Source organism: Triticum aestivum, chromosome 4D, assembly GCF_018294505.1.
Source record: "Triticum aestivum cultivar Chinese Spring chromosome 4D, IWGSC CS RefSeq v2.1, whole genome shotgun sequence".
Lineage (NCBI taxonomy): Eukaryota > Viridiplantae > Streptophyta > Magnoliopsida > Poales > Poaceae > Triticum > Triticum aestivum.
The window spans coordinates 61,559,793-61,566,507 of NC_057805.1; positions in this window are offsets into that span (position 1 = coordinate 61,559,793).

Sequence of the window (6,715 nt, forward strand, 5' to 3'; positions counted from 1 at the left end):
GTTCCGAGGCCATGTCTGTACAGTGTTTTGCATGTGTAAATCTGGCTTACACCCATTGTATGTGAACGTTAGAATCTATCACACCCGATCATCACGTGGTGCTTCGAAACAACGAACCTTCGCAACGGTGCACAATTAGGGGGAACACTTTTCTTGAAATTTTAGTGAGGGATCATCTTATTTATGCTACCGTCGTTCTAAGCAAATAAGATGTAAACATGACAAACATCACATGCAAATCATAAAGTGACATGATATGGCCAATATCATCTTGCGCCTTTGATCTCCATCTTCGAGGCGCGACATGATCACCTTCGTCACCAGCATGACACCATGATCTCAATCATCATGTCTTCATGAAGTTGTCTCGCCAACTATTACTTCTACTACTATGGCTAACGGTAGCAATAAAGTAAAGTAATTACATGGCGTTTTCATTGACACGCAGGTCATACAATAAATTAAGACAACTCCTATGACTCCTGCCGGTTTTCATACTCATCGACATGCAAGTCGTGATTCCTATTACAAGAACATGATCAATCTCATACATCACATATATCATTCATCACATCCTTTTGGCCATATCACATCACATAGCATACCCTGCAAAAACAAGTTAGACATCCTCTAATTGTTGTTGCATGTTTTACGTGGCTGCTATGGGTTTATAGCAAGAACGTTTCTTACCTACGCAAAAGCCACAATGGTGATATGCCAATTGCTATTTACCCTTCATAAGGACCCTCTTCATCGAATCCGATCCGACTAAAGTGGGAGAGACAGACACCCGCTAGCCACCTTATGCATCAAGTGCATGTCAATCGGTGGAACCTATCTCACGTAAGTGTACGTGTAAGGTCGGTCCGGGCAGCTTCATCCCACAATGCCGCCGAATCAAGATAAGACTAGTAACGGTAAGCAAATTGAACAAATCATCGCCCACAACTACTTGTGTTCTACACGTGCATAGAATCTACGCATAGACCTGGCTCTGGTACCACTGTTGGGGAACGCAGTAATAATTCAAAATTTTCCTACGTGTCACCAAGATCAATCAAGGAGATGCTAGCAACGAGAGAGAGGGAGTGTATCTTCATACCCCTGAAGATCGCTAAGCAGAAGCGTTACAAGAACGCGGTTGATGGAGTCGTACTCGCGGCGATTCAAATTGCAGAAGATCCGATCTAGCGCCGAATGGACGGCGCCTCCGCGTTCAACACACGTACAGCCCAGGGACGTCTCCTCCTTCTTGATCCAGCAAGGGGAGTGGAGAAGTTGAGGGAGAACTGCAGCATCACGACGGCATAGTGGCGATGGAGCTCGTGGTTCTCCGGCAGAGCTTCGCTAAGCACTACGGAGGAGGAGGAGCAGTTGGAGGAGGAGAGGGCTGCGCCAGGGAAGGGGTGCGGCTTCCCTCTCTCTCCCTCACTATATATAGGGGGAAGGGGGGAGGAGGAGGCGCCCTAGGGTTTCCCTAGGGCAGGGGCGGCGGCCACAGGGGAAACCCTAGATGGGTTTGGGTGCCCCCACCCCTAGGAAACTTGCCCCCCAAGCCGGGAGGGGTGGCTGCCTTAGGGAAGGCGCCCCCACCTCTCCACGTTACATGAGATGGGGTGGGAGGGGCGCACAGCCCCTTAGTGGGCTGATGTGCCCCTCCACTTGGCCCATAAGGCCCCCCAACGCTTGCCGGGGCCTCCGAAACCCCTTTCAGACACGCTGGTCGTCACCCGGTACCCCTGGAACAATTCTGGACTCCAATAACCTTCGTCCAATATATCGATCTTCACCTCCGGACCATTCCGGAGTTCCGCATCACGTCCGGGATCTCATCCGGGACTCCGAACAACCTTCGGTAACCACATACTATTTCCCATAACAACTCTAGCGTCACCGAACCTTAAGTGTGTAGACCCTACAGGTTCGGGAACCATGCAGACATGACCGAGACGTTCTCCGGCCAATAACCAATAGCGGGATCTGGATACCCATGTTCCCACATGTTCCACGATGATCTCATCGGATGAACCACGATGTCGGGGATTCAATCAATCCCGTATTCAATTCCCTTTGTCTATCGGTATGTTACTTGCCTGAGATCGATCGTTGGTATCCCCATACCTCGTTCAATCTCGTTACCGGCAAGTCTCTTTACTCGTTCCGTAACGCATGATCCCATGGCTAACTCCTTAGTCACATTGAGCTCATTATGATGATGCATTACCGAGTGGGCCCAGAGATACCTCTCCGTCATACGGAGTGACAAATCCCAGTCTCGATTCGTGCCAACCCAACAGACACCTTCGGAGATACCTATAGTGCACCTTTATAGCCACCCAGTTACGTTGTGACTTTTGATACACCCAAAGCACTCCTACGTTATCCGGGAGTTGCACAATCTCATGGTCTAATACTTGACATTAGAAAAGCTCTAGCAAACGAACTACACGATCTTGTGCTATGCTTAGGATTGGGTCTTGTCCATCACATCATTCTCCCAATGATGTGATCATGTTATCAACGACATCCAATGTCCACGGCCAGGAAACCATGACCATCTATTGATCAACAAGCTAGTCAACTAGAGGCTTACTAGGGACATGTTGTGGTCTATGTATTCACACATGTATTATGGTTTCCGGTCAATACAATTATAGCATGAATAATAACAATTATCATGAACAAGGAAATATAATAATAACCATTTTATTATTGCCTCTAGGGCATATTTCCAACAGTGGCAGTGTCCCGGGGAGTTGAGCTCCGAGGTGTTGTCTTCACAATTTTATCGTTGCAGTTCTGGAATACCTGAGTTCGCCGACTTTGAAAATCTCTTTTATGCAGCCAGTGGTGAGATAACCTCGACGCCACCCAGTACTGGGGCGGGAGTTCGGAAGTATTGCCATAGCTCGTATAACGGATGCTTTTCGAAGGTTGAGGTACACAATTTCCGGAGTTTTCTTGGTTATGTGTTGACGGATGGATACAGCTGGATGTAGGGATTGTTAGTTTGGGTGAGATATATTGCTTCCCTGTATCCCCAACACCAGATTGCATAACCAGAAAGTTTCGGGAGTTTATAGGTAGGAATTCAAGTAGCTCCTAGAATATCTTTTCGATAGATGCATGATATGGGATTGGGTAAATCTCTATCATATGTATTTGTTCTGGCTTATCCTGCAAGCCAAATCCTTTGTTTTGTTTTGAGTTCTGGTATCCGAGTTGAATCAATGTCAAGTGTTGATTCCGTACCTTTTTTCTAAACGGTGTTCTCATATATCTATGGAAGTGCTAATCCTTTCAATCATCGAGATTGTCATGTCAATTCTTTTCCAACCGGCGTGTTTCTCTTCAAGTGCATGAACAATAGGCAATTAATATGAACAAGGAAATATAATAATAACCATTTTATTATTGCCTCTAGGGCATATTTCCAACAGTGGCAGTGTCCCGGGGAGTTGAGCTCCGAGGTGTTGTCTTCACAATTTTATCGTTGCAGTTCTGGAATACCTGAGTTCGCCGACATCGAAAATCTCTTTTATGCAACCAGTGGTGAGATAACCTCGACGCCACCCAGTACTGGGGCGGGAGTTCGGAAGTATTGCCATAGCTCGTATAACGGATGCTTTTCGAAGGTTGAGGTACACAATTTCCGGAGTTTTCTTGGTTATGTGTTGACGGATGGATACAGCTGGATGTAGGGATTGTTAGTTTGGGTGAGATATATTGCTTCCCTGTATCCCCAACACCAGATTGCATAACCAGAAAGTTTTGAGAGTTTATAGGTGGGAATTCAAGTAGCTCCTAGAATATCTTTTCGATAGATGCATGACATGGGATTGGGTAAATCTCTATCATATGTATTTGTTCTGGCTTATCCCTTTGTTTTGTTTTGAGTTATGGTATCCGAGTTGCTTCAATGTCAAGTGTTGTTTCCATACCTTTTTTCTAAACGGTGTTCTCATATTTCTATGGAAGTGCTAATCCTTTCAATCATCGAGATTCTATGTCAATTCTTTTCCAACCGGCGTGTTTCTCTTCAAGTGCATCCGATCATTCCAACATTCGCAAGATCAATTCTAAGTTTTTTTTCTCAACGGTATCCATTGCATCTGTCCAAGTTGCCTTTGTTTTCCCGCCCTCCCACCCTTTTTCTTCAAGGACTCAGAGATATCAAATCAACTATCCATTTTATTCATGTGAAGTCTCTTCATTCTTTTCAATCAATGTTCTTATCCGGTGATTCTCAGGAAGATACTAACGGAGCTTCAAGTTTATCATTCTTCATTCTCGTATTCTTTTCCGATGGATTCAATTCAAGTTGTAGGTGTTGATTTTATCCCCTTCCTAGTTTCAAGTGCTTTCGTATGTCGTGTATCTCTTAATCATTCACCTCTCACTTTCCATTTGTTCCGGTGTGCTAAAGATATCTCGGAGGGTTCGTGCTCCTATTCTAGATCCGTTCAAGCTATTTCGAGGTTGTTACCTCATTCAAGACGTTCAAATCAACCGGTGCATTATCTCTTCCTAAGCAATTGTTCAACGGTGTTTCTTTGAGTTGGCCCTAACCCACAGGTCTTTTCCCAGGATCTTAACTGACTCTTCAAATTTCCCGGAGCTATTCCCAAATTCTTTTTGAAGTTTGACGTAAGAATGAATTTTCATCAGTCAGATGCCTTTTCCAAGATCGCTTCAAATTCTATTCATCTTTGGCTCAACATTTATATTCTTCATTGTTCCGGAGTGCCTCAACAATTCATGGTGGTGTTTCTCATCGTCGTTCTCAACATTTGAAGACCGAAGAAGAATTTCTCTTGAATCTTATCCGTTCTTCCAAAGATGCGTGGTTCTAGCGTTATGCCATCCTCATAATTGTTTTTGATTGTGACAATTCTTTTCATACCCATCCGGAGCATTTCATGAGTTGTTTCCATTTCTTTCCTCCGAAGGCCATCATGTCATAATTCTTCATTCTCAGCATGTAACTATCGTTCTCCAAATCTTACGGTGCATGTTCAAGTATTCTCTAATCAGCTCGTGATCTATTCGTTCACTTGTATCTAAATTCTCTCAAGCATCTTCGTTCATTTTCCAATTCTTCCTGGTGGTGCGTTCGGGTTTTTTTGTTCGTTCTTTTAATTCTTACGGCGGTTCGTTCAACATTCCTCTTCTTATATTCTCATATTAATTTATTCGTTATTTCAAATCCTACCGGTGGTTCATTGAAGACCTTCCCAAGTTTGGCTATATCTCTTTCAATCTTTTCAAGAAGAAGAAGTAGTATGCCAAATCCATTGCTTGTCAACAATTTAAGTTGATGAGGGATAAGCGTAATGTAATTCGTATTCTTGTTTCATCGAGTGAATTCAATTCCTTATTCCGTAGGTTCATCAAAATTCTTGGTTTCAATTGTTTCATCTTTCTTTTTTCGGAGTTCTAAGTTTTCTCGGTTATATCATTGCGAAGCTCCATCCAATCATCGCAAGGCTTCACCTTGTGTTTTCAACTTCTCTTTCTTTTTATCATCCTTTTATTACCGGAGTTCTTCATGGAGGCTCTACAGCGTGGTTCGTCAAGGATTCTTTTCATGCTTCAACTATTCATCAAGATTTCTCTCGGAGTTATGATCCGCCAAGCTATACTCAAAATAAACAGGGTGCTCAACACATGTTTTGTTTTGAGGAGTTCAAGCATTCTTCATCTTGCATTCCAAAGTGCAATTCTTTCTACCTTATCTTTTGAGATGGCATTATATCATTCTTGCAATTTCCATTCATGTTTCGCGATTCACATGTTGTCAAGAATGAGGTATTTTAAATCCATTAATCTCTTCGTTTGAGTTATCTTGTGTCATATTTCACCAAAGCCTTCCCTAAGGGTTGTTGTTATTTGTGGTGATTATGCATGACCTAAGCTTGCTCTTTATCCTCTTGGTGGAGGAAGTTTTCATCTCTTCGTTGATCTCAAGCAAGCGAGTATTTTCGTTAGTAGCAGAATTTCACCTCAAGTTTTGAGATGGTTTCATAAGCCCACAAGCAGCTTATTGTTTTCATTGTTGATTCTTCAACAACTCCGTTCAATCCTTCTTTTTAAGGATGCTCTCTCAAATTCATTTGAGGTAGAACATGTTGTTTTCTTCTCCGTTCCTTTCATTCCATTCTTTCATTTCTTCCGGAAGCATTGTGATGTTGCTCTCTTCGACCCATCATCTTGTTTTGTCAAAATCATGTTCTTTTATTGCTTATCCATTTAACCGGAGTGTTGTGGCTATCATTCCTCTTTTAACCGGAGTCTCCTCCAAGTGCTTTCATTTTGCCAAGTTCATATTCTATTCCTTCCAGTTCCAACCGGAGTGTTGTCGTAATTGTTCTTATCGTTCCTTGTACATCTCGTTTCAACCGGAGTGCTGCTGCCTGCATTCTTTCGTTCTCATTCCTTGCTTTTTCCGTTTCAACCGGAGCGGTTACATGTCCTTCCGTGTCGCTGGAGCTTTTCATTCATGTCTTTGCAACCCCAAGGTTTTCACAATGTTCCTTGTTCCTCTTTTCTAACAGAGTATTTTCAACTTTGTTCATCTCCATTGTATTTTTTCCTCGAAATAGTTTAACCTCTCAAGATTCATTGGTTTCACTCGTTTGTCAAAGAAGCAACTTTGTTTTACCTCTTGCTCTTCCGCTTCTCTCTGGTGCCATCCCTAGATCTCGGGGAGAGATCT